The 27011-nt window shown below is 37.4% G+C and overlaps 1 protein-coding gene across 3 annotated transcripts in view; it reads left to right on the top strand.

The window, feature by feature from the left end:
• The first annotated feature begins 2579 nt into the window (after positions 1–2579).
• The window catches only part of znf217 (zinc finger protein 217), a 62364-nt gene continuing 37932 nt past the window's right edge, over positions 2580–27011 (top strand). Inside the window, exons 1-2 of one of the 3 annotated variants that reach the window (XM_041204330.1) lie at positions 2587–2708; positions 12865–12963. The gene's annotated coding sequence lies outside the window, so the exon portion shown is untranslated. The other 2 variants (XM_041204331.1, XM_041204332.1) reach the window with 2 other exon arrangements.

Raw genomic sequence — 27011 nt, forward strand, 5'->3', positions numbered from 1 at the left:
GAAATGGTTTTTGTGCATATCATAATTATATTACATTATAAATTGCAACCCTGAGTTATTGTAAAAATTCCCTCTAAGCGCGATGTACAGTGCAACCATAAATTCATTTATAAAGAACTTTTTTCAAGTTCACTTCCGGAAATGCAGAGAGAAAATAATGTGTTCCCAGGGAAAATTCCCTCTCTGCACTTCTTGTCATGTGAGACAGTCACACATGATTGTGATGGTCCATAATCATGCTCCTCCCCCACATCTTGCTATGTGACCAGCAAAGTGTAAAATAACATAAGAAGCCATTGAATTAGAAAAGGGCATTTGCCCAATCAAGCGAACTCTTTCTGATTTTGATGCCCTCTGCAACCTACCTAATATCCCAAGGTAAGGGATTGAGCATTGATTCAAAAAGAGAAACATCATAAACTTCTATCCATGAAATTAAGAGAATACGAAGTCTACTTTATAGCATGCTCTATACATATGATTTGTAGTCATAATGACAGTGGTTTGCAATGCTAAGGAAGGGCCGATAGCAGCAATGGAAGATGCAAGCTCCAACAGCAAAATTTAAATTAGTATATTCAATAGAAAGCAGAATTGAAAGATTATTATGAATATTAAATTCTGGATGAGAGTGTGACTCATGTAACAGACTTCTGGGGTTTAGGTGACACTATAAGGTACTTCAGCTACACCCATGATAGAAAGCGGACATGCGTACATGATATAGCACATTTTCAGGTACTTCATAGTCTACACACACATATATATATGTATATGTATATATATATATATATATATATATATAAATATGCATTCATTAGCTTACAAGTTAGCAAATGCTTTGGAAGAATAAGTCTTTTAATGCTATAGCACCTCTCATAAGGTAACATAAACTTTTAAAGTCCATCTCACAATAGACTGCTAATACCCATAGTCTTAAGCTGAAACTTCATAGTAGTTTTCTATCAGAAAAGAAAACTTATTTTCAAAATTATCCTTAAAATTGTTTCATCTGTAAAATAAATAGCTGGAAACTAATTCAAGGCTGTTATACAACAGGATTCTGTTGAAAATTATGCTTCACTATGTCAGCCAAATGAGTGTCATCAGGTAAATCGGCTGCAGGATCATCACAACCAAGTCTAATACTCCACATCTGTGCTTCCAACAGAAGTTATAACATTGGAATGAATGCCTTGAACTCCCATGATTTTCCCTTCCCTCATGCAGGGGCGCTGAACTAATTTAAACACCTCTCTAGCTGAGATGCTCTAATTCAGCATGAACAATGAATGGAGCCTGTATAGGTTCAAGTTACTCACTGAATTAAACTCACTGAGTTGTAGGGAAGCACAATTATTTATTATTCTATATGTCCTAAGCATTGAATAAGTTTTATGTTACACAGCATTAAAAAGTTAACACAGATGTATTCAAAGGGAAGTTAGATAAACACATGAGGGAGAAAGGATTAGAAGGTTAGGCTGATGGTAAAATGAAGAAGGGTGGGAAGAGGCTTGTATGAAGCATAAATCCATATATGGACTTATTGGGCTGAATGGCCTGTTTTTTTGCAGGATTTTCTATGTAGTTGGGAGCAGGGAACCAGTCAGAATAATTGTGTTTGTCTAACTCCCTTTGACATTTATTGTAACATGTCTCAGCAAGACTATGTCCAGCAACTTCTGATGGGATGGGAAACATTTTTTATGGCATAAGCAGTTGTATCCTCAAAGAGAGAATTATAGAATTCTGTGAAACAGTGAAGTATATGAGTTGAATGGTATTCTGCCACCTTTTTGTATAAACAAAATTAAAAATGGTCTGATTATGATTTAATCAGTTTTGCAGCTTAATCATTTTTTGCATGCATTATCCATTCATGTAATGGTGGAATATTGTTCACTTGCTCCAAGAATTCATATAATTGTTGTTACATAAGTGCACATTTAATACAAGCTAATATGCTGTACGCCTCCCAATTGCTTTGGCAATAATTCCCACATATCTGCTGGATATCACCTGTGCTGACATGGTTTATAGATTTTTCATAGTAAGGCCTAGGCAGCTGCATGAGTTTTCAGAGTAAGCAGTCAAGAACAAAAAGCTTTGCCCACATCCAAAAGTGAATGTGGAAAGAGGCAAATTTTGGAATCAGGGGAAATGGAATAGAAAAATCCAAAATCTTTATCGAGAAGAAGCAATGAAAAGTGAATTCAATTTAACACCTTTAGTATATAACATAGGTTCCAAAGGAACGCAGGCTAAAAATGTGATATTAATACCACCATTGCTGATTGCTGAATAGGCTAGTAACCCTGCCCTTTGCCATTCTTTGCTCACGCATTTTGTAGAGGGCAAAGATTCAAAACAAGTTCCTGTGAAGAGGGGAAAGAAACAAAAAGTTGTGATCTCAGGTTTGGCTCATGTTATACATCATATTATTTCATGGGATTGTCTCTCCGAAACAGGGAGAAATGTGACAGCTGAGAGAGAGAAAGGACCGCGCGCGATGGATTCCCGGACGTGTGCCGGCGCGGCAGCGCGCGCACCCGCTTTCCATCCTTGGAGCGCGTACACGAACAGCGTGGGACACGTGACGCCAAAAGACGAAGGAGGAGGGGGGGCAGCGCGAGTGCTGGAGCATTATCGCGGAATATAAGCCGGCAACTGCACGGAGGCTGCACCTAGAGCACAGGCAGCGTCAGGTAGGAGGGCAGCGCAGCGGAGTCAATCAATAATCAGATAGGTTAGAATAAAGGGCTTCAGGGGATGAGTCCAAACACCACAAGAGAGAGAGAGAAAGGCAGGTCAGTCATAGGAAGGGAACCGGGTGTGTGTATGTGTGTTCTTGTTTTTTTGCACTTACAGAATACATGGATTTATTTAAACTTGTTTTCGTATCTATTAAAGTGCGGCTTTTTGTTGTTGTAAGCCGCTCTTATTCGAAAGGTCGACCTCGTATTACGAAATGAGCACTTTCATGCAGTTACTGAATGCAAACACATCAATAACAGCTCTGAACAGAGAAAAAAAAAGTCAACGGGAGCTTCGGCTCAGATACAAAAATGATCTGGGATTTCTCTTCCCCCCCCCCCCCACCCTGTTTCTATTATATAATAGGTATATAAAACAAATCGAACTTTTGCGAATAGAGAAAATGAAACACTGGATCTGATCTGGCAGCTTGATTTGGCCGGGTTTGAATGTTATATGGAGAGATAATAAAAGGCAAGAGTTTAAAACGAAGGGAATTTTAATAATGAACTGCAGCTTGAAGGTCTGAGGAAGGGTTGTTAGTCATTATGAAAGTTCATTGATCGCTGTCAGTTTCTTTTTGTTTCGTTTGGGTTGCGTTTGTGCCCTCAGTGGGCGATGTTTTCTGAGCGATGCAGATTGTATATGGCGATCAATACATCAACCACAAACGAACAACTTTTAATTATAGATTTTTTTTTGTTGGGGGGGGGAACTTAACGGACGTTGCGATTATTAATTGCTTCCATATCGTATGATAACGATTACTGTAAGTTATTCCTCCTTTTTTGGGGGGGGCATCAAGATATTTATTGTAGGAAATAAATCAGAATAGCGTCGAACTTTATTTCGCGAAGCAGTTCGATTGAGAAGATTGTCGCTCTTAACACTTTTTTATTCTAATCAGCAACTCCCGGATCACATGGCCTCGGATTGTGTTGACTGTTGGTCGCTTACTTATCTTGTGAAGATCTATTTTTTAAAGGAACTTTTAAGTGGCTGGTGTAGAATAGTATCTAAGAATTCGGTTGAAAATCGAAGGTTATTCAGACTTTATCAGCCTGAAGCAGGCAGTGACTTGCTGACTAATACCATGACGGTATGGTTGGGGGTTGTGTTAGGAGAAAAGGTATCAAGCACAATGACATGACAATAGCTGGAATGCCTTCACGCCATGTTTAGACATGTGTGCTGAAAGTCCCTTTTGAACTGTACTGTAATTTTTTCAACGTAATGACTAAAAATGTATAGAGGCATTTTATAGTTTTTTTTCCACAAAGCAGGACTAATGAATGTAACTTATTGCAAAATGCTTATGTTGCAAAAAAAGTCTCTCCATATTTCTTTTGTTGATGCATTCTTGATTCCTTTTTGTAAGAATAGAAACTCTGCTTTGAATCTTGAACTATTGAAAATAACTTTTTTGTCAGTTTTATTTAAAGTTCTGTGATCAACTTAACTTTTTTATATGGTGTGTTAAATAGATCCCTGTTGAATTGCAACTTTTCTATTCCAATAATGAATTAGACAAAAGTGCCCAAATTTTCGCAAATAGGAATCATTTTAAAAAAAAAGACGCCAAGCACAGTATTCACAGGTTGTCTTAGAATACATCTCATCCAAAAACAAGAGACTACAATTGTGGATTGAACTAATAATTAGTTACTAATTGAGTGATTGAAACCAGGGCTGCTGGACAAATGTGCACAGACAAGGAATAAAGCACTTGATTGAGCTTACCTGAATTGAGAGACTAGAAAATTCCCAGAAGTTGTAGTTTTATCTTATTTTTTTTGCCTTTGTCTCTGCAACCTTGATTGGAACTTCTAGTCTTTTTAACAAAGGTCAGTGGCAGCTAGCTGGCTCTCTTTCAGGGACTGAATGTTTTTAAAAATGTCTCAAGGTTGATTTTTGTGTACTTTTTGAAATTGGCTTATTTAATGTGTTTAATTGAAATGTTTGTTTTAGAAATAGTGGGTCTGGATTTCAATACTGTACTTGATTGCTGACTACACACATGCAGTACACATGAAAGACCTATCAAATTGCTCAGACAGGCCATTCAAGGGTTCTATTTTCAAATTTAACACATTTCTATCTCTAGACAAAACTGGAACGATTTGATGGGCCAGATCGAATTATTTAGTGTTTAAAGTTAGGAAAAATAATGCTGAAGGCTCTTCCAGTGATTTTATAGACCCCAAAAAAGTTGTTTGGTGCTGTTAAAAGGACCTTTGGCTGCTAATGCTTACATAAAGTTTTGCAATCTATGAACTTCAGCTTCTGATCTGCACCCTTTGTTGCATACCAGTTATTCAAGAGAATCGTGTCAATTTAAAATGTTATTGACAAATAACCAAAAGAACTTAGTAACTAATAATACTGCAAGATATCACCTTAAAAATATTGGATATGAGCAGCTTTAAGGATTTTAAGTAATCGTTATTGTATAGTGAGAAAATATACCAGGAAGTGAAAAACGGTCTTTATCTTGTGGGTTCAGTCATGTGTAACTAAAAATTGGTAAAACCTTTTGTCCCTAAAATGGTATAGCTTTTCAATTTCCTTTTTTTAATGACTTAACATTTCTGAATATCCCCTTTTTGACATATGTGGAAGAAGTTCTTGGACACTTATTTTCTGATGGCCTAATTTTAAAGCAGTGTTATGTACAGAAGATAACAGGATTTTGTGAGTTAGCATTTACTGAATTGTATCAGTTCTCAACCATATTTCAGGGGAAAGAAACAATGTCAATGCACATAGTCATAATTTCTCTTCCCCCCCCCCCCCAACCACCCAATGCTAAACTTGCAGGCTTTTTCCAGTATGATTCATTGATCAAGGAAGTGCTGCATTTGTTTATCATGATGTTGAAACTGATATCCTCCACAGGCAGAATAATGATCACAGCAGCACTATGGTTGCAGAAGCTCTGTAAAAGGTTAACCTGAACCTCATATGCTCGGGAGTTGAAATGTTGGCTGTTTTTGGCAGTTCAGAATAAAATTCAGCTGGCCACTTTTTTTTTGTTTTACCATTTATGTTTTGCATTGTTCAAAGCTGTGTATGACGTGATGAGTCCCCATTTTTGTTTAAATGTAATATAGGGCAACTCTAATCTCTGTGTAAGCTGTAAACAAATGTATAGTAAATATCCAAGTGCCTTGTTTGTTTTTATATTAGCTCCTTTTAAGTTCAGTGTAAATATAAAATCCTGATTTCCTGCTGAGAAGTAGTATTTTACAATCCAAAAGTCAAGGCTTCTAAAATGGTCTGAGTCATAAAGCAGGATGCATTTCAGTACGGTAAACAAAGTATGCTTTCTGTGGTGTGGTTTTATACACACTTAACCTGCGCTTTGTTACTGTATCCAAGTACAGTTGATTTTTGTGATGCCTTGTAGCAAATACCCTGATACAGAAATCAGCTTATCTTGTAGGTAAGACTTGTAAAAGAACAAGGAATGTATGGAATCAATTTTACTGCCTGTTAAAAGTACAGTCCTTTATTTGTATAGGGATGATATACTTACAAAGGGAAAATATTGTGTGCATTCTGGTTGAAGGCTTGATTTGAAAGTGGATACTTTCTGTCAAAGATCTTGCTTTCAAAACCTAAAGTTGTTATATATAAATGTATTATATCAAATTTCTGAAATGCCTGATTTAGTAGGCTATTATTTAGTAGGTTGCTTTGTATAAGTAGAAGTGGTTACTAGGCTAGTGGCTGTTTCCCACCCTTCCTTTCAGAACTGTTTTTGATATACAGGCAGCCTCCTGTGTTGTGCCGTTAAGCTAAAAGCCACATCTGTCCTTCACATTAGGCATGTCAGACTGCCTGTTGGGCTTGTGGATTGTGACCTTGATGGCTTCGTACACTTATTGAAAATTTAGATAAGTCTTTATTGGTAATGGACTGCTTTAATGTTTGCATTATACATACATTCTGTGCTACATAGAGTTGTTGGGTTTAAGCAGTTCCCTAAATTAGAGACATAAGACGGTTGCCTTTTTAACAGCCCTAGATAATCTTGTTTTGTAGCATTGTGTCCCTTTATAGGAAGTTGGTGGCTGGTTGTGATGTGTTATTGCTTTGTGCTAGTTCACCTTGTACTGTGTGTTCCAGTCAATCTTGCTTTAACAATTTAAAAAAAGTGTCCATTTAGTGTTTTAGCTGCCAGCAGATTGAAACAGCAGCTGATAAATGTACAGCGTGCACAATATATCTGCAGTGTCAAGCTCGGAAGGTATGGTTGATCACGTATTTATGCTTTAGCACTGTAATTTTACGAACAACACAAGGAAATTTATATCACAGACAAGAAGCAACCCCACCCACCTATTTTATATTAATGAAATGACTGTTGTGCAAACTCCATACAGGTTGAACAAGAAAAGGGGCCCATTAAACTAATGGACTAAAATAACTTTTTCTTCTAACATAGTAGAGATTTTATAAAGATGCTAAATCTTGCTATAATGTTCTCCCCCTAAGAACTCTATATGGGTGGTGGAATCTTCTGAAGGTGAAATAGGAGTGTACCAAAACATTTGCAGGTTGCATATATAAGTGCAGATAAGAGTTAATTAATGAGGGTGAGGTTAACTAGTGATTCTCGTAGGGGTCCACATGTCCATTTTAAGAAAAGGAGTGCTTTATATGTCATGCAGTTCTTAAAATGTTAAATAGTGATATTTGATGCTGCTGCCAATAGCTTATTTGGTAAAGCCACTGTATAGTTGAGCCATACAGACCAGAATGGCCTAATCCTAATTCTGGTTGTGGTTTACAGAATTTTTGTTCAGTCTTTTTTTCTATTAGACACTTGTTTGTGCAGAATTAGTTGATCTCAGCCAAGGTGACAGTAAGGCTGCTTAAATTGGCCTCTTCATCCTTGGGCGAAGGAAGAGAAAATAAACTCAGTTCTATATTTCTGATGCTATCCAATGACCCTTGCTGGAAAATATGCATTTGTGGATGTTAGGTAAGGAACAACTGTGATTCTTGAACAATTTGCTCCTGCATTCTCCATTCCTCTGTGAACACACCCCAGCAGGAGTTGATGCCTTCAGAGGGGAGAGGGTGGAATGTTGTGTGGGGGTCGGGGACAGGCAGGCAATGTAGGCAAGCTGCAATTTCATTTATGCTTCACTCCCATTCTAAACAGTATTCCTAGAAATGGGTGAAATATTTCCAGTAAAACCAGTTCAAACAAAAACTTGAAATCTAAAACCTCTGTGCTGCAGTAACTTGCAATGTGGATTAAAGCTGTGTAGTGCTGTTGTATTATTTAGGCACCCAATTAATTTTCCTGCTAATTTTTCAAATGTATGAGAGAAGATATCTGTGAAATAGTTTTGATTCATTTTCAGTGTTGTGATATGCAGCGACCATTGTATCTCATCACCCTTTACAAATGATACCACCTTCTCGAGGGCAATTAAGGGTGAGCAGCAAATGTTGGCCTTGCCAGTGATGCTGACATCCCATGAAAGAATTAAAAAAACTCACCTAATTAACACTATTACTTACCTGTCCTGCAGTCAGTCATGGTAATGTCATTAGTAAACACCAGCAGTCCAGTTTAACAAAAACTGTACTGATGAGTGAAACCCTATCCCTTTCTGAATTCAGCTATTATACAAATGGTATGTCAATGGACTCCTACGAGCTTATAGTGCAATCCTCATGATCACTGCCTTTTTAAAAAAAAAACTAGGCACAGTGAAGTTTTGGACAAGCCTCCCATGAGCTGGCACTTGCATGTTTAATAGAATGTATAGACTGCTGAGTAAACAGTGTTCTGGTAAATCAATAGCTCCAATGGTGATCTTGAAATGGCCTTTATTGTATAACATACAAAAGGAAACCAAGATGGTCTTTGTGCATAATTCTGCATCAAGCATTTTTTTTCTTTTGTGTATTTCCTCTGTTTGAGTACCATCACTGTTCCTTTTATTTTATATAGATATGAGCAGTAGACCTGCAGATGTGACCACAGAGTTGCAGTAAATGTTGTCAGGAGATTTTCTCAAAACAAATTAGCAGTTAAATGCCACTAAACCAGCAAATGCTAAAGTGTTTTTGTACCTTTAGCACTATCTCATCCGTTTGCATCACAAGTGAGTAAGACTGACATTGTAGGTTTAGGCACTTAAACTTCCCTTGCTGCCTTGATAGCAACTTCCTCTCCTGTTCTTTGATCTTCAACTTCAGATATTGTCTACTATAACATTTCCTTTCCTTGAGTGTAGCAACTTGCTTGCTCGGATAGCTTTCTCTTTGCAACCTCAGTGATATTTAGGAACCAAATGCAAAAGCCATAATCCTTTTTCCTATCAGTTGTAAACCTTGATGAGGATAATATACTGATAGAAATTATGATGCCTAAAGTAAGGTTTTTTACTTAGACAAGTAGTTTCCTGGAAAATGAAATGAAAAGTAATTGGCTTAATATGTAGACAATGCTGAAACTATTTTGAACTATTATTTTTCTGAGGCACGCTTACTCTTTTAATAAAAGCTCTGAAGAAGCCAAATGGACTCTAAAACTTAACTCTGTTTCTTTCTCCTAAGATGCTGTCAGACTTGCTGAGTTTTTCCAGCATTTCCTGTTTTCATTTTTTTTTAATTTGGCGGACTTCAAACCTTAGTGTCCTTGCTAATTTTTGTAGATTTAGAACCAACCAAAGTTTCAAGCTTGTTCTATCTTAATGTCTTGGACTTTCTATCCTGAGGTGTTCTTTTGCTCACTTCTTGTGAAGGCGGGTGCATGAATACTGGCAGACTATTTGTTTATGGCAGGCATTACAGCTAAGCCTGATTTTATATTCTATCTTCTCCTGGCTTTCATATATGTTTAGTTCCAGAAGGACTTGCTAGATCCGAGTTTGGAGTTGTAACCCTGGCTAATTCTTCTCCCTAACCAGCCCAGTGGCACTACGGCTGAGTGTAACATTCCTGCCACACTAGCTGAGACACCAGCATATTGAATGTTGAATCACCTTCTGTCTGACTAAACTCGCTGAGTTAACATAAATATCATTCCTCATAAAGTTTAGTTGATAGGTGGATAGCATTCAATAGCATTGTACCTTATAGGACAGTATTTCTGAATTGTCTCTGTATAGTAATTCAGTCCTTTTGTGTGAGATGAATTTGTGGCAATCTGTGGACATATGTAATTCGTGTCCATTTATCTTGGTTTATTCTGGAATTTAAAGAAATTATTTTCATGGGATGCCCACCCTTTAAAAATTTATGCTGAATGTTCATTTGTTACACAAATATTAAGCTGCTGTGTTCACTATAGTTAATTGCTGTACTTCGCTCAATGCATTCTGGACCAGCACGGATGAAGTGTATGTGTTGTAGGCTGCAAACTACAAATCAGCAGAATTACAAAGTAGTTGGATATTTGACTGTCATAGTTTAATCAATAGATGTTTTTGAAAGGTAAGAAGGTTTAAAAATCAATGTGACTAACATTTTAAGTAGTTTTTATAATTTAAGCAGCTATCTCTACATTTTTGCTATGCCCCAAAAGTTGCAACAGTTAGATACAGAGGCTAAAACTTCAAGGTTAAGCTGCTTGAAATCTAAGCTTGGCACTTTAAAATTGCATTTCTTGTAGAAAAGTTTCTCCTGCCTGGAGAAAGCTGACTGGAAAGATATTCATCAGTGAGAGGCTTGTCACAGAGGGTAGATGGTCTGAGATATGTTGCAAGGCTGTAATAACGAGTGTGGACACTGTCTGAACTGCACTAGGCACTCAATCTCAAAGGTCACGTTAACGACTTGTGTATGCTGGTACTAGCGTGGAAATGCCAAAGTTTGCTGGTTCATGGGCAGTTGATTCTTTTTATGTTGCTTCTGGTCAGACTTTCATTAGTGTAGCGGACTGCCCTTACATTCATAGTGTGCTGGCTGCAGTATAACAAACAGCTGGCACTGATGTAATGCAAAAGAGCTGTGGTCAAACTACTTATGGTCAGGGTATGATTTCTTTCCCCTCTTTCTCCCCCAGCGCCCATAGAAACTATTTTATGTCTCTAACGTAGGAGGGTCACTGCACAGGCCTGGAGCAAATATAGGTCTGAGCTACACTAATGCTGTTCAGTTATCCTTGTTAATTGTTAAGTATAATGGAACATGATCCAGTATAACATCTTGTACTCGTAAGCTTTTGCTGTTTCATTTAATAACGTTGAGCTATCTAGAGCATCCTGCTACTGAGATTTGGGAGTAAACAGACTAGTTGGTTCGTTTACAAGGGTTGGAGAAAGAGAAGGGGAGAGAGAGTTGCTTCACCATTGAGGTAATTATGGCAGTAAAACTAATTGTGATGATTTTACAAGAAAATGGCTGTTCTTGGGCTTTTTATTGTATGGGGTTGAGGGAGGGGTGGGGCGGTACAGTGTGAAGGAGAACAGAAAAATGGATGAAATTATTTCTTGAGGTGTATGTTGTTTGTGGCACTTGATAAAGGCAACACTGAATTCAACAAGAAACTCCCTTAACTGTAATATTCGCTGTTTGTGCGCTGTCTTCAGTACAAAACAAATGAAATTGCCTAATAATTTGAGGAAAATAACATAGCAAAGTGGAAATTCAGGCCTGAAAGAAAAAAAAAATTGGTTGAAGCAACTTTGGGAGTTACATTTTGTGGTGGAATTTTTTTCTTTTAGCTTGGTTTTAAACTGTTTTTGTCTGAATGTCACACTCCTGTGTAAATGTGCACATGTCTAAATCTATTGTGAAATGTGATGAAGGTCAGAGTGATTCTGTATAGAAACTGAAAAGGTGAATGTGTATCTAAAAGTTTGCCAATCCAATAAGGGAGTGTCTTTGGCTCACAAGGTGAATGCACCACAAGGTGTGGTACCAAAATATACAAAGATGCTCACCAAGTTTGACCCCAATTCTATGATTTAGTTAGCTGCTCCCTACAACAAAGACTCAATAACTTGGCCTCTTGCATTCCTGAGGAGAAGGAAATTTGGCAGGTTTCTCACTCTTGACTGGTGTGGATGTGTGTGTATGTGGACTTGGTTATGATCCTGGCTAAAATCTGATGGCTTTCTGATACCTGCTATGAAAATATAGACCACAGTGAGATGAAGTTGTGCTAATGGTTTTTCCTCGGGGGGTTCTAGGTGGGAGTTATTTTTGGATACTAAATTAAGCTGGCCTATCTGTACAAACTGCTGTTGTGAACTGTGTGTAAAACTAGAAGTTGGCTCCTTCTGATACATACCAGGCATGATCAAAATGGAGCACCATTGAAGTTTTTTAATAACTTGGAGAATATTGTAAATGTGGCCACTATAATAAGATAAACAAAGTAAATATTTGGCGAGGCGATGGCATATTGGTATTGTCACTGGACTGTTATTCCAGAGACCCACGGCAGATGGTGAAATTTGAATTCAATAAAAATCTGGAATCAAAAGTCTGATTATGACCACAAAACCATTGTAGATTGTCGTTAAAAACCCATCTGGTTCACTAATGTCCTTTTATGGAAGGAAATCTGCCGTCCTTACCTATTGAGGCCTAAATGTGACTCCAGAACCACAGCATTCTTAAATGCCCTCTGACCAGGGCCAGTTAAGGATGTGCAGGAATTGCTAGCCTAGCCATGGTGCCCACATCCCATGAACGAATAATATATATTAAAAAATTCTCTCAGTTTCTTCACTTGCTCTCTTGAAGGTGTTGATCTATATTAAGTTGCGATTGCATGGGTGCTGTTATATTATGAGAGCATATTAATTTTGTATTTTAATGAAGAGTGTGCATAAGGATTGTGAAGAGCTCTCAAATTTCTGATGAGTTGCCAAAGGCCAATTGAACAACAGTGATTTTTGTTTTCGACTAACATTCAACATTTATTAGTCTTTTGCTGATTTCCTGTTGGTATATTTGACTTTGAATAGATGGAATAGTATTATGTTGCAATGTGTAGTCGGTGCAGTGATTCATATGTATATCATGGATGCAAACATTGTGTTAACCTAGATGATGTACTTTCTCATTACAGTATATTGCATGAGGGTGTGGCACATAACATGTCTAACCAGTCCTATGTGTTTAATTTATAAGGTAATTGATGCCTGTTTAGGAAACATCATGGACACACAGCTGAAGTTAACTTATCCCTGAATGCTTACGGAAGTTGAATAGAGTCCAGAATTTAAATCGGTGAGCCTGATTATACAAGGTTAAAAAAGCAATTCATATGTACTATTTTCTCTCCTGTGGTTGTTTTTTGTTTTTAGTGAATTAAAGCTCACCTCGTCTGTATATCTGCATTCATAACACCTTTGGTTTGATTTGCAAGGAAGTGCACTTGAAGTACAGGAAGGAATTAATTTTATTTCTTCCTTTCTCACATCACCCACATCCCAAACAATTTGAGGCATACAGATGTGGAACAGTTACATCTGACTCTTGAGCTTTGATTTTGGAAAAGGAGTTGATCTGAAAGACTAGACATCATTGTGTTGGCCAGCTACAGAAGATATAACTCACATTCTTTGGTACAATTGATTTTGAAATTGTCCAATATTTTTCAATCTGTTGGCAGTTGCAGTTGTACTTGCTGAGGCTCTCCAGCATGCAGCACCATGTGTTTCTGGCTCATTTCTGTAGCTTGCCAACTTTTGGATGTTGATGAAGCCAGTGACATGAGAGTGAGGAGGGTTCTGGAGGGTTATGGCCTCAGCAAAATGTATGCCTCAGGGTTACTCGCAGAATGTGATGCTTTTGTAAACTCGAGCCTTTGACAGCTGAAGAGTCAGCCGGAAGAATGGATACAATGCTTAGAGATTTCTAGTATGTTAAGATTTCTGATATACTGTTACACAGTGTACCAGCAGAAGTGACTTCGATGTACTTCACCCTTTCTTAGGAAACTGCAATACCAGGAAGTTTGAAGCCTGAATGCTCAAATCAGTATGCAGCGTATCTTTCTGAAGACAGAGACATTCTTACAACTTGGCTAAATAAGTCAGTCCTCAGTTATTTTTATTACTTTCGATTTTTTTGGGATGATCAGTGGGGGTTCCTAATGGGCTTTGATTTGACGACCAAAAAGAATATGCAGTATTTTCAATGTCCGTGTATAGAAACCAATTGATCTTACACCTCAAAAACTTTGTACCCAATAATTTTGGTGGTGTATCTGAGATGAAGCGTAGCTGACGACTCCCTAGTGCATGTTGGTCCTTTTTTTGATCGGGACACTTGATTTATAGTAGGTGTTCTCCAATTAAGTTTGGGCTAGCTCTTTTTGCTGTCTAGCTACAGGATGGCCTGATACTAATGGCCGCTGTGACCAAAATTTCAGGAACAGACGGAAAATCATGTGACTTAAAGCCACCTCTTTTCTTGGTAGAAGCATGATCTTTTTATTCTCATGTGGGCACAGCTTGCATTGCCGATTTCTAGTTTCTTGAGATGGTAGTGATTCTAACTAAATGACTTGCTAGGTCACTGGCGCAAAGTTGCATGTCAACCATAGATAAAAGCAAAATACTGCAGATCCTGGAAATCTGAAACAAAAACAATGCTGGAAAAACTCGGCAGGTCTGACAGCATAGACTTTCACAGTGATTACCCTTGTTCTGCTATTATCACATTCTGCTTTCTTATATTTATGCCACTATAGCACCTTTTTTAGCCCTTAACACTACCATTAATACTCCCTTTGTCCTTTTGTTCATGACATCTTTGTCAATCTCTCCTTTGCCCCCACCTATCGTTGCCCTTCTATCCAGCTTCACCTGCTCCACCCCCCTTAACCAATATAAATTTCATCACATTTCTATTTCTCTTCAGCTTTGAAGAAGGGTCATACGGACTCGATGTTAACTCTGTTTCTCTCTCTTCAGATGCTGCTAGACCTGCTGAGTTTATCCAGCATTTTCTGTTTTTGTTGCATGTCAACCATGTTCCTCTGGGACTAGAGTCATGTATAGGCCAGACTGGATAAGGCCAGCAGATTTCCTTCTCTAAGGGCATTAATTAACTAGTTGAATTTTTACAGCAAACCAATAACCACATGGTCACTTTTTTTAATATCAATTTTATTTCCAGTTTTTATTAAAATTTTCACTTCATTATGAAATTTGAACTCTAGGTTATTAGTCCAGGCTTGACTTGAAAAACTTAGAGCTTCCAGAACTGCGTGTGAGCAGAAAACAAATATAAATGCTCTACCTCTGTAGCCCAACGTTTCAAGTTCTCAAAACCTTAGGAGTGGGATAGTACTAAAATAGTTGTGCGCAAGCTGTTCTTGAATTTATGGCTTTTGTGCTTCACATTTAGAGTTGATTTTACACTCTATCCTGCCTTTTTTGCCAATGGCTTCTATTCATACTATATATTTGTGTTGAAGTTTTTTAAAAAAAGTTAGTTCCCTGATGGCTCACGTTGAGTGCGTCGTCTGTTGTAGTATTGAATTGTATAGCTTCAGTATTAGGTTAGTTAATCTTAGTTGGGGCTCCCTTGTAAAACTCCGATTTGGCTGCTGCATGAAGGGATGAGAGAGACTGGGCAGCATTTCCGCATGTGATTTATTAGCTAGTGACTTCTTTTGTAAAAGAGTGTGGTGAACCTGGGATTGAATTAGGCCATGATATATGTTTTAAAAGCCAAGTAACCTGATAATGGTCATTGTCAGGGTGGAAACTCTAACTTTTCTTTCCATCAGATATTGATACTGAACACACAGGTTATTAGTAGTCCCTTATTCCATCTCACTTAGTCATTTGGAAAAACTAGCTCAGCAACCAGGTGAGTAATCAACAATTTTTTTTTTACAAAAAGTAGTGATAAATAAGTGGTGAGAAAAGAATGTCTGATAAAGGGCAAGGGAAATCAAATTTAAAAACTCTACTCATAAAAGCAAAAAACTGCGGATGCTGGAAATCCAAAACAAAAGTAAAAATTAAAAATACCTGGAAAAACTCAGCAGGCCTGGCAGCATCTGCGGAGAGGAACACAGTTAACGTTTCGAGTCTGTATGACCCTTCAACAGAACTAAGTAAAAATAGAAGAGAGGTAAAATATAAGCTGGTTTGTGGGTGGGGGGGTGGTGGTGGTTGTGGTGGTGGTGGGACAAGTAGACCATGTTCAACACCTCTTTGTCCTTTTGTCTATGACATCTTTTGGCTATCTCCACCTATCACTGGTCTTCTATCCAGCTCTACTGTGTTCCTCTCCGCAGATGCTGCCAGACCTGCTGAGTTTTTCCAGGTATTCTTATTTTTGTTTAAAAACTCTACTTCCTGTTTTAATCCAGTAAAATTGGCTCAATGTTTTTAGTTTCATGTGCAGTATACTCTGGATAATTTGAAGTTACTTGTTAAAAGATTTAATTGATCCAATAATTTAAGTTGGAAATTGAATTTGACATTAATTCAAATTATTTTTTTAAAGATTAGATTTATTTAGCGGAGAACTGTTCTTTATTGCATCTAGCATAATTGGGTGTCTTGAAACCTTCAGGATATAATCATTTTGAGATTGGATATTATGCTTCTTAAAATACCAGTAACCAGTTTACCATTTCTATTAAACTAGTGAACAAAGGAGTTTTGAGGCAGCTGCAGTAAGCATCTGTAAAATGATACTGCATGGTACAATCTTTACACTTTTGAAGCTAAATTTTGAAATTGTAGCTGGATTTTCAAATTTAACTTGTTTTCAGTAAGAAAATGTAATATCACACCACTTAATTATAATAACCCTAAATTTACTGGTAGGTAGTTGTATAAGACTTATCCACTTAAGTTACATAAAATGGGGCACTCATTTAATAAATTTTAAGTTTATGACCTAATTTTTGCATTACTATTTAACCCTCCTACAATTCGCATTTTTATATCACTCAAAATCAGCCTGGGTTTGAGGATTTCCTTACGAAGCAAGTAAGCTACGTTTGAGCTGCCCGCCTATCTACTCCCACTCAGTCTTCCATTTTTGATGGGAACCCCAGACTTGTGCTGCTTGAGTTTTCAAACACCAGCCATAGTGTACAGTGAACTATTACTGCATGTGTAGGAGCATCCTTGATGTACTTCTACATCTGTTAGAGGAGCACCATGCAGCATGCTGACTTTGCATTGTGTGCTACCCTTTTTTAAAATGATTGTAGATGAAGGAGCGGCATTGTTTGTGTGCTGTTTAGTCCAGAGTTCATTTGGCAAGAGGTGTTCTGACTTGTTGTGCAGGCAGGTGCAATAGAGCTCAAGTCAGCCAGCCAGAGGGTTTGAGCTGAATAAGGTCTGCTACCGTTGATGCAGTTTCTTAATTTGTCTAAAATTGTTTGTTCTTGTAATAAATTAGTAAGTGAGCAGTAGGTTACACATCTTTGTAGCCCTATTGTACATAGCCCATGTTCAAAGCCCTGTGGAATGTTAGATGAACATCTTTAAAAAAGAAACTAGTTGGCATATTTACAACCCAAGTTAATTGGTCATATGATTTTTATCACTCTGCACCAATTTAGCAGTAACAGCACTGTGTACGTTGGAAGAATCTTTTGCTTAATGCCAGTGGTTATTTATGGGAGTCAACTTGTTCAATATTGTCATATTCTTGTTTATGCAATTTTTTTAAAACTAAATTTTCACAAAGATAGTTAAGATCTAGTCTATTCATCACTTAGTACCACATTTAAGTATTGTGTCCTTTTTACGTTGCTAGAAAATATATCCAGAGATGCAGCCCCAGTTACCAACTGCCGTAAAACAATTTTATTCGTTTTTTTGTACAAAGTGTGTGATAATCTTAGCTTGGGTGGGGAGGAAGGGAGAGAACTATCATGCTTTGGCTATGTTTAAAATAATCATTTCAAGGTGTTCTGTTTTCTCAATAGTTATTGCTGGCATTGTCTAAAGTTTCACTCTAAAATGCTTGCCAAATGGGGAAATTGAAGATTCCAGTAGGAAATACGTTTCTTGGGGTTGAACTGGTTATGTCTACTTTAATAAATGAGTTTTTTTAAAGTTGCTTTTTGTATTAGTATTCTAATTCAGATTCCTGGAAATGGTGTCAATAAACTGCCTCTGGCGATTATATTGCTGGATCCAGGCCTCTATTCTGGGGTAAATTTGCAGGCTCAGGCTAGTTTTGCTGATCTGAGATTGACAGCAGAATAAGAAGTCTGGATTTAGCCTGGGAGCTGGCTCACAGAGATGGTAGTTTACCAGATTTTGAATTAATGTTGGACAAATATAAAATCAGTCGTCAATTTGAACTCAATTGCTTTTTTCAAATGAAGTGAAAATGATATTATAGCTGAGATCCCTAAACCCCTAGGATTGCACTTTTGGCAATATTTCAAAACTGTATGCAGATATGCAAGACTAATTTAAACAGATGCATCAATGGCCCCCAAGGGTCATTGTGGTGCTTCTGCCTTTGTTACCATTATTTGGGAAGCACTAACAGAGTTCCTTTTTAAATAAAATATAAAAAGGTTTCAGTTCCACAACAGTTCTAGAAATAACTATTTCAGTTTGTTTTTATTATAAATTAACAAAGTGCTTGTCAGTCATTTTCATCTTGTTTACCTCATTTTTGTTTTGATGAAGATGCTGACCCAGCATATGTGTTTTCCTTTTATTGATTCTGCACTTCGTTCACTACCTTATATTGTTCCTTCCTTATTCTGTATTTGCTTTTTTTTGTGCACAGAGCCATCTTGCTCTCCTGCTGAACAAAAAGCTCTTGTTGGTCCAGAGCTATGCATAGCTTTCCCATTGCATTACTCTCCACCTGAAAATTCTGGCCTGTGACTCATAATGTGCAGCCATTGTAAGCAAGACCAAATGATGTGACGCCCCTTTTTATTCTATTTGTTCACTCCAGCTGCCAGTCATCTAGGACCACTTCATAACTCTCTTGTGTATCTAATATTCAAATGCTCATGTAATGCAATGAAGTGTTTGTTTATCATGCAACTAACCAAGGAACTTAGAGATTTTACAAGTACTCAGGTAAAATATCTACTGTGTTCATTATAGTGACCCCTTGTGATAAAACAAATATATAAACAGTGCAGATATTTCCTGTTCCAGAACAAAGTAGAATTCCCTACAGAATCAGAAAATTGATAACACACGGTGAAGTAGAATCCATGTCAAGAATGGGCAAGTTCATGTTTCATGTGTGGACCCTTCAGTTCTGTTGAAGAATCCACATAAGAAAGGTTACTTTGTCTGTGTTTCTCCACGGATATGCATTGGGTCTAACGCATACTTTGTTAAACATGTTGAGGTTTTAAAATCAGTGAAAAGGGGAAGTGATACAGAGAAACTGTGAAATAAATTTGTACTGTACAACAGTACAATTATATGCAAAAAAATCTATTTTTCAGGTCATTCTGTCAAGCTATGCTTTTAATTTGGAGCAGTGGGCTGCTGAAATGATGCAACTTCCCCTGAATTATATTTTTCAAATAATTTCAAAAATGCTATTTTAAAAAAAAACCTTTTGAGTTTTGACATCTTAATGGATTCACTGAGAAAATCTTTAAGACCTTATTAGTACAAACAATTTGCATGTAAGTTTTAATTTCTAACCACTTCCTCTAATGTCACCACACCCCTTTGTTCATGTTTCATTCTGGTCCTTTTTAATAATTTGTAATTCAAGGAATAAGAGATTCATAGCTTCCCTCCATTTGGTAATGTTTACTAGTAATATAAGAGGGATGGTTTTGAGTGAACCGTAGATGTTCAACTCAAGTACAGCTTTAAACTGAGACCTTTTCCATTTTAATAAAATAGCTTTTTAAACTACTGGTCTTTGGTCTGTCTGAAACTTATTGGTTTTCCAGCGCAAAGAGTTGTCCCCAACCGAGTGTAGCAGACTAGCACTTTCCAAGGTCCAGGACTACGTGCTGAGGGACACAGTTAAGCTTGGGGCAGCCGCCGCAAAGGCGCAATGGGGAAGGGTCGCTGCCTAAGACCTTTCTGCCACAGTGCACTGGGGGGCTGGGAACTGTAATGAGCCCCTCAGTCTGTACAGATTAAAATGTATGTCTGCCAATGTTTGAAATATTAATTGTTTTTTCTGATACACCTTGTGTTTCAGTTTGTAAAAGTTGAACCTGTTTGTATTTTTGTAATGGTGATTTAAAAAGTTCGAAATGTTTTTGAAGATTTATGAATAAAGTATATTTTTGCAAAAAAAAAGCTTTTTAAACTACTGGTAAAGCTTGGACTATTTACATTGCAGCTGCTAGTTGTAAAAATGAAAAGCTGATTTTTGTATTGGTCTGCTAATGTCACTGGTCTCTGGTGCATGCATGAGTGTCTTACATCTGGTAGCGACCTCAGTGTAAACTTCCTGGGTTTCTAAGGCTGCCAGGAGAACCTGTTTTTCTTTATATTAAAAAGTGGATCCTGTTGGTGGCAGTCATTATGAATCCAGCAACTTTTGGGTGGTTGTTCATTTGCGTAAGCGCTGAGCCTTGGGAACAAACAGTGCCAGGATTTCACTAAATAATACCGAACCAGCCAAAGGCTGAATAAAAGCTAATAAAGATTAATTGAGTATTTGAGGCTCAGCACATTGAATTTTCAAAGGGAAAATTGGTCTTGTGTTTTCCTTTCCATAAAAAGTAGGATCTTAGGGTGCAAGACAACCGGAATAATGATGAACTATTTGAGAAAAATACTGATACAAGTATCTTTTGGGCTATAAACAGGTAGGGTTATATGATTGTTGAAACTGGCTAAAGTCTTGCCTGCATTTTTTCCAAGTGGGTCCATTTTTGCCAGATGATGATGAGACCAGTCAATCTGATTTTAAATTTATTACAGAGCACTTTTTTTGTTAGAATCCTACACAAGATTCTCCCATGACATCAATAATTTATAAGACAGTTAGATCCACAACTTTGTGTGCACAGTTGAGTTTTTTAAATTCTAGGGTGTCCCTTGTGAAGTGAACACACATACAAATAGGATGCCAACTCCATCCAGAAATTCTGGATTGATGTTGATAGTTTCGCACCTGTTGTTCAGGTTGTACCAGGGTAGGGCATGATGGCCTGTATATAGCGTTTTTGTATCTCTTAACAATCTGGTTAAGGATCATTAGGCTAGAATTTTGAAGCATCAAATTGCCAGTTAACAGGCTGCCTCTTTAAACAATACATTCTTGTATTTTTGTAGATTTTAATGAAACAAAGTAAATGTTATAGTTCAGCTTGTTAATCAGTGATGCACATTTTTAAACAGTTATTTTTGTGAAACTTTGGGCAAAGTGCACTAGTAATGCAAGAATATTGAATAAGATATTGTTTTGCAATGAATAAAATGTCGCAACCACCATCTGAGCAACTTACACCAGTGCCTTGTACTTTCAGAGTAACAAGTATTTGTGGAGTAGGTTACACTGACAGTATACAGCTCACCACCAATTTCTTGAGGGAAATTTGGGATAGCAATAATGTCCACATCTCATGAATAATTAAGAAGCATAAAATTGATGTTTTCCTCCTTTTGTATCACTAGGATATCACTCATTTGAAGTAACAGGGCTTGGGCGTTATATTTGAATTGTAAAACTGGCTTTTTCCCCTCTTTTCTATCCCTCATTCCTCCTCACTGCCACCCTCCCCCACAACAATCCCCCCTCTGTGCCCCATCAGCTTGTAATTTAGAATAATCTTTATGGAGGAAACCATGTTGCTGTAGGCAGAGTGGCTGTTCCTTGAAAATAGTTGCTGATGTTGCCCATAGGGATTTTTCTGGTATGCTTGACGTGGCCCATTGATTGCTGCATTGCAAATGTCACCAGTGGTATAAAATTTAGTATCTTGTGCATTTATAATTGTACATTATATGATGTCAGCAGCTTATTCAAAATTGGTGTGAAGATAACATCAATAGAATATTTTAGAATTTTATTGCTGCAATATTTGCACTCTACCACTTGAGGGAGTGCCAATGATATCACTTGTTTTGATGGGAGCTGGTGGTGCAAACCATGGTTTTCCAACAGGATTGAAGGAACCTGAGTAGTGTTTCAAACTCTTATTATGTCAACAGTTGTTTCTTAGATTGATATAGGCCAGAATAACCTGAATTCATAGAATATATTTACATTATACTCCTATCTGGTATCATTCTTGTCTGATAACTCTTTGAAGTTTGTTTTAGTACAAAAACTAGTTTTGATTGCAAACAGGTTGAATGGGCTTTCATACAAATGTTTGACCATAGCACTGAAAAAAAAAATCACTTGTTGACCTGCATTACTAGACAAGTTTCCATTCTAAATATCTATTTTGTGAATAATGAATGTCTAAATTGGATTCTTTTTGGGGCTTCATGGGGTGCATTGACCCGCATGGACCTTTTTGAGGCCTTCAAATCCACATTTCTATTTAATTTCCATTTGACTCAATTGCAGATGCTCCCAGATTTCCTGTGTTATTTACATTCCAGTGAGGAAGATGTTTTTAAAAACATCTTTCCAAACCTGTGTTGGACTGCTGTTTCTATATATGGGTGATTCTGTAATTAGATATATGTGCTTTTGTATATGTTGAATAATTCACTTTCAGTCTATTGTTTTCTGTATATCATCTGTGTACAGTATTTCTGTCAGGCACCATTCCAGCTGTTTTCTTCCTGCAGTTCCAATACTTGTGATGAAAGAGAATGAACTCTAATGAATGCCACAATGTACAAACCATATCCTGGGAAGCAAGTTGCAGAGGCTGACGGCCTGCTAAAAATGTTTTAGGACTGCCCTCTTTTATAGTATAATGACATTTGTCTACTATGATTAAACAAAAGCATTAGCATATTAATTTAGAGTACTGCATGAGAAGTTTTTAATTAAATCTTTGACAGTGTTTATAGATTAGAGCCAAAGTACACTGTTTTGAGATGTGAAGTAACATGAAGGAGGAAGATTTGTTGTAGCTGTTGTTGAATTCAGTTCCAAGACCAAGAAGGAAGTAAATTTACAACAGGAATGTAAAACTCTAAAGCTGAGCCATTGATATTAAATAAATAACTAAACTAGGAAACAGAAAAGCGGGCCTGACAGTATTGGGTGGCATTGGGTTAATGTAGTAAGTGATTTTTGGATTTGTTTTGTTTCTGGTTTTAATACTACTCCTTTACAAAACTTTGCAAACTGCCTGATATCAGAGGCTCAGTTTGGAGTAAATTTTAATGAAACAGTGTGCAAGCTATAAACTCTCTGATAATTAAATCACTGTCTGTTCAACAAACTTGTCTCTGGTGCCCCTGTAATGGCTTAGTGAGTTTATTCAGTTACTGGCTGAACCATACAGTTGAGGAAAGTACCAGCTTTGACCCCCACCCACTCATTGCTGCAGCTGGGATCAGCTAACTGGCCTTGCAGCACTGTTCCCACATCCTGTGCTAGGGAAGAGAAAAGCGTCTGAAGTTCCCACTGTCTATCTGGGGACCCCTGATGAGGAGTGACTGCATTGGATGAGGACAGAATCCCGGTTCACTGTAATGCTCCCTGTGTCTTGGATGTTAATATATGAATAATGGCTACTTGGGTCTTCATGATACCTCAGTCTATGAAACAGGAGGGAGAAAATTGGAGTGTAAGCTAATTTTGATAGTCTACCCTGGATGATGTGCAAATAAGCTTCCATTAAATATCTTGTTTTTCACTCATAATCATTTTAATAAGGGGTATGGGAGAATAATGTAAATCCCTTTCCTTTTTGCATTGACGTGAGAGCGGTAAAGTTGGACCAAAAAAGTCCAACTCAATCTGTGGGAAAATGCAGTCTCCATAAATTACTGTAAATTAGCTCAACTGCAGCCATGTTATTGAACATTATAAATAGATACTTTTGCAGCAATAGAAAGAGGAACAGAATCCAAGTTTGACTTTCATATTGTGAAAGAGCTTAACACAGGCAAATATTGTGAAGTGCACCTTTATGCCATGAGTTTAATAAGTTACTTTAGTCTTATAAACTCGGAGCTTTGGGTCCTCTTTGTAATTATTGAGCCTCCCACAGTCATGCTGGCAAGTACTTGTATTTTAGTCAGTTTGAACCATTCAGAGTTGCGATATTTGTGTGTTGGTAATGTCTTTACCGTTAATTGCCTCTGGTGCTATTGTTCCCAGTTATTAGAATGTTAATTTCCTCAATTTGAGATTTGGTTTTAAACTGATTTCATTAGTTAAGACAATTAGCACTTCATTTAGATTGTCCTACCAGTATTAATTGTAATCTATAATTGAAAATGGATGTCTCTTTTTGTTTGCAAAATACCATCTTTACAGTTGGAATTACTTGATAGCTGTTCATACAGTAGGGCTACTGGTAAAGCTATTTCATTTTATTTGTTACTTTTCCACTGCGGTTAAATGTAAAAAAAATCTATACCATGTACTGGTTAATGGTGGTAGTGCAATTCTTCTTCTCAGGCAGTCCCTCAGAATTGAGGATGATTTGCTATCAGTCTGATTTGGTGGGTTCTGAGATGGCTGATAAGTCCAATCCATGTTCTGTGGAGTTGGCAACATCTTGAAGGGTTGGGCAGATGAGTTTGTTGGGGGGGTGCTGGGTTTGTGCATTCTGTGATGACTTTATTTCACCTTTTTGCATGCTTCTGATGAAGTCTTTCTGTATTTGATGCCTTCCTGAGTGAACCTTCTCCATTTTGGTCAGTCACGGGCCAGAGACTCCCATGAGTCAGCAGGGATGTTTTGGCTTCTTCAGAAATGTTTTGAGGACATCCCTAAAGCTTCCGCTGTCCTCCGAGGAGTCTCTTGCCGCAACAGTTCCAAATAGAACAGTTGCTTTGAGAATCTGGTGTCAGACATATGAATGAACATGTGTAGCTAGTGAAGCTAGTTTTTGAGTTATTAGTGCCTCAATGCTGGGCATATTGGCTTGGGATTAGTGCAATTACTATACAGTTCAGTCACTGCTGTGTGAACATATAATGGTGAATGAGGGCATGCTCAACTTAAGTAACATCCCTTAGTTTTCAGGTTTAATGATTAACTTGTTCCATGCAATTTCCTGAAATCTTGCCATTTGGTTTCTGTGCACCTCTTTCAGTTTTACATGTAATTAGCAGCTGGTGTGAGCAGTAGCTTTTTTTATTTTCCTCTCTCTAAATCATTGTAAGTTTCTGTGTATAACTAGTAAAAAACGAAAAAGGTAATTAATTTTAAAAAAGTATCTGGGGCCATCACTAGACAGGTATATTCTTGGTAGTTTAACATTTTTCTGTTTTGTTTTTCTGCTTTTAACTTCAGTTTTAATCCTGTGAATTATTTTGAATCTGGATTTATTTTTTTAAAGCATACCAAATGGAGGTTTTGGGGTATGGGGGGGATTGGTGGAATCTCCTTCTTCCCCATCCCCCAATATTTAATGAAATTCTTGTGTACTCTATTGCATGGACATTGCTATACACATGTTCACTCTGTGTAGGGTTTACTGTATTTCCTATGATTTTTTTTAAAGACCTGGCCTGGCAGCCATTAAATGTGCTGTTTATCTGACAACTCTGCACATAACAGAAATGAGGAAATAAATTTAATTATATAGGGTATTTAATTCTGTACGCTAACAGTATGACCCAGCAGAAATTACAAACTAGCCAAAGGCATGGCTGTGGTGATGCCCTTTTGGCCAGGTTGCAAATTCACCATGAAATAGAAGCAAATATATTTCAAGTGCATTATCACTCAATCATTTACCACCATTCAGTGTGAGACTTTTGTAGTCTCTCTTTCACAAAAGTTTGCAATTCTGGTTGAGAGATCAGAAGACCAACAGGGATATCTTGTTTGTTTTTCTATATCAATCAAAAATGTGACTAGCCACATCTGGATTCCCAACTAGCCACATGTGAACAATATTCAACTAAAGGCAGGGATTTTGTCAAACTGGATACTTGTCAAGCATGTTTATTGTACTATTTATATTGTAAGCCAGAGTGTGTTAGCATGCGTTTATATTTCTGTTAAAATGATACAGCAGCAGCTAATACAATGCAGTGCTTCCCATCTATAGTCATTGTGCACGTTGATTCTCTTATGCGAGAGGTTGTTACAGGAAGTGTGGTCAATACTTCTTCCCCTGACTGTAAATTTGTGAGTGCAGTGTTGAAGTTGGTATTGTTCTCATTACAAAAGTAATGGTTTGTACTGGAGGTTTTATTTTAAGGAAGCAATTCCTCTGTAGATTTTCCAACTGACAGAATGACATGTGGATACTTCATTTCAGGTTTTTCGTTTTCTCATGTAGGTTTTGGGTTGGAGGAGGGGGTGGTGGGGGGGGAGGGACAAAAAACCTGTTGTTATATATCACAGATGAATATTATTGATCTGGAAATTCCTAAACAAAATTAAACTCTGTTTGCCCAGCTGTTAGAATGGGGGCTTCAGGATGGTTCTTTAGCTGTTTTTAAATTGACCTTGGAGACGTACCAGCAGCATTGCTCCTCGACATGTTGGATTTTTAACAGCCAGTTACAACTCTGGCCTAAGCTTGACTGATTTATAAATCATACATGTCAAGAAAATTTGCTTACTGGGCCTTCCTGGGTGGATCTGTTAAGTTTACGTGGAGGTTATCTCCAGCAATGCAGGTCTCTCACATTTGGGGGAATTGGTGATTCTAATCTTTTACTTGGCACAAAAGCAGCATTAAAGCCCCTAATGTTCAGGTTTTGTAACCTTGTGTTGGCCAGATTATACTGGAATTGTAGATCATCAGATTGCATGTGTGTATGTCATAGTATTGCGTGTTAAATGTATGACAGTGGTTAAAGATTTGGAGGAAGCCAAAACATCCTTTGTAAGGTATATTGTTGGCATTAATACAAGTAATAATGATACATCACAAGCCAAAATATTGCAGTTTAGAGCATGGCGTTAATTGCTTTTAAAGAAAGACATGCATTTATATAGCGCTTTTTATGACCACCAGACATCTCAAAAGTGCTTAACAGCCAGTGAAGTACTTTTAAAGTGTAGTCACATAAACTCAAACTGTCACTGCAAGGCATCCAAAAGGAGAGAACGTTGATGCTTCTGATTATGATGTAGTTGCCAATTTATGTAAAAACAGTACCAAAACATAAGAGCAAAATACTCAGGATGCTGGAAAACCGAAATAAAAAGAGAAACTGTTGGAAATACTCAGGTCAGACAATTATCTGTGGTGAGCAATAGAGTTAACATTTCACTTTGTTGAAAGGTCGTCA

This window comes from Carcharodon carcharias, chromosome 14, assembly GCF_017639515.1.
Source record: "Carcharodon carcharias isolate sCarCar2 chromosome 14, sCarCar2.pri, whole genome shotgun sequence".
Taxonomy (NCBI): domain Eukaryota; kingdom Metazoa; phylum Chordata; class Chondrichthyes; order Lamniformes; family Lamnidae; genus Carcharodon; species Carcharodon carcharias.